We start from the raw sequence: 2,704 nt of genomic DNA, 5'->3' as shown, positions 1-2,704 counted from the left end.
TGGCACCATCTCCCACCCCCACCCCTCATCATAAACCAACTTCAGTAAAGAGTGCAATGTCAACACTGACTGCCTAACCTGTTTACACCAAGTCCCACCACTCTGCACTCTGCTGATACTGCTTTTCTCAAGCAAGTGTGCCTAAGGATGAGTGCAGCAGGCCCCATCCCCTGAAGACCAGGAGGAACCCACACATGTACCACATTTACTGACCATAGCATTCTGAAAAGCTTCAGTTCTAGTGGAAGTAGCATCATGTCTCATTTAACAAGCAGACCAGACCACCCCTAATAAAAATTCACCACACTTTGTCTAAGGTCCAAACATTGCCCATTGCAGGCAAGGAGAAACTCTGCAGATAACAGACCTAGGGATAGAGCAGCCAAAACACATCAGAGTGCACACAGCACATACTAGAAACACTACCTGGATGCTATATGACCTCTTCATCAAGCCATTACTCTCAGGAGAAGGAAACATAACAGGATTTTCTAATACACAGAAGAAGACAGAGACCTAGACAAAATGCCAAGATGAAGGAATTCATCCCAAAAGAAAGAACAAGAAAAGGTCACAGCCAGAAATCTAAGCAAAACAGATATAAGTAATATAACTGATGGAGAATTTAAAGCAACAATCATAAAGATACTAGCTGGGCTAGAGAAAAGTATGGAAGACATAAGAGAGATCCTTACCACAAAAATAAAAATGCTAAAAAAATCAGTCAGAAATGAAAAATGCAATAACTGAGATTTGAAACTGACTGGATGTAATGACCACAAAAATGGAAGAAGCAGAGAAATGAATAAGTGATATAAAAGATACAATTATGGAAAATAATGAAACTGAACAAAAGAGAGAAAGAAGAATGATGGATCACAAGAATAGACTTAGGAATCTCAGTGACTCCATCAAATGTAATAAAATTCATATCATAGGACTCCCAGAAAAAGAAGAGAAAGGGGGGCAGAAGGTTTATTTGAGAAAACAATAGTTGAAAATTTTCCTAATCTGGGGAAGGAAACAGACATCCAAATCCAGGAGGCACAGAAAACTGCCATCAAAATCAACAAAGGCAGACCAACACCGAGACATAGTATAGTTAAATTTACAAAATATAGTGATGAAGAAAAAATCCTAAAAAGAGCAAGACAAAAGAAATCCCTAATTTATAAGGAAAAACAAAAAAAGGCTAGCTGCCACTATCTCAACAAAAACTTGGCAAGCCAGAAGGGAGTGGCATGATATATTCAGCAGTGTTCAAAGGGAAAAATCTGCAGCCAAGAATACTCTATCCAGCAAGACTATGATGCAGAATACAAGGAGAGATAAAGTGTTTCCCAAACAAAAACTAAAGAAGTTCATGAACACTAAACCAGCCCTGCAAGAAATATTAAAGGGGACTCTTTGAGTGGGAAGGGAAGACCAAGAGTGAAAAAGACTAAAGAGGAACAGAAAAAGTCTCCAGAAACAATGACAAATCAAGTAACAAAATGGCACTTAATACATTACTATCGATAATTACTATGAATGTAAATGGCCTAAATACGCCAATGAAAACACAAGACCCATCTATATGCCACCTACAAGAGACTCTTTTTAGATCTAAAAACACCTGCAGATTGAAAGTGAGTGGATGCAGAAACATTTATCATGCAAATGGATGTCAAAAGAAAACCAGAATAGTAATACATATATCAAACAAAGTAGATTTTAAACCAAAGACTAAAACAAGAGATAAAGAGAGCACTATATCATAACAAAGGGTCTATCCAACAAGAATTTCTAACAATTGTAAATGTTTATGCCTCCAACTTGGGAGCACCCAAATATATAAAACAATAACAAACATAAAGGAACTAATTGATAATAATACAATAATAGTAGGAGCCTTTAACACCTCAATTAAATCAATGGACATATCATCTAAGCAGAAAATCAACAAGGAAACAATGGCTTTGAATAACACACTGAACCAGATGGACTTCACGGATATATTCAGACAATTCATCTTAAAGCAGTGGAATGCACATACTTTTCAAGTGCACATGGGACATTCTCCAGAATAGATCACACACTAGGTCACAAATCAGGCCTCAGAAAGTACAAAAAGATTGAAATCATACCAAGAATCTGTTCTGACCACAACAGTATGAAACTTGAAGTCAACCACAAAAAAATTTGGAAAGACCACATATACATGGAATTTAAAAAACATGATACTAAAGAATGAATGGGTCAACCAGGAAATTAAAGAAGAAATTTAAAAAATACGTGCAAACAAATGAGAATGAAAATGTTGCAGTCCAAAACCTTTGGGATGCAGCAAAAATGGACCTAAGAGGGAATTACATAGCAATACAGGCCTATTTTAAGAAGAGGGAAAATCTCAAATAAACAACCTAACATTACACCGAAAGTAGCTAGAAAAAAAAAAAAAAGAAAGAAAGAAACCTAAATCCAATAGAAGAAGAGAAATAAAGAAGAGAGCAGAAATAAATAATATAGAAACAAACAAACAAAAAATAGTAGAGCAAATCAATGAAAAAATTGATTCTGGAGCTGGTTCTTTGAAAAAATTAATAAAATTGATAAACCCCTAGCCAGACTTATCAAAAAGAAAAGAGAAAGGACCCAAATAAACAAAATCACAAACGAGAGAAGAGAAATCACAACCAATACCACAGAAATAAAATTATAAGAC

This window comes from Neomonachus schauinslandi, chromosome X (genome assembly GCF_002201575.2).
Source record: "Neomonachus schauinslandi chromosome X, ASM220157v2, whole genome shotgun sequence".
Lineage (NCBI taxonomy): Eukaryota > Metazoa > Chordata > Mammalia > Carnivora > Phocidae > Neomonachus > Neomonachus schauinslandi.
This window is presented reverse-complemented; position numbering follows the sequence as displayed.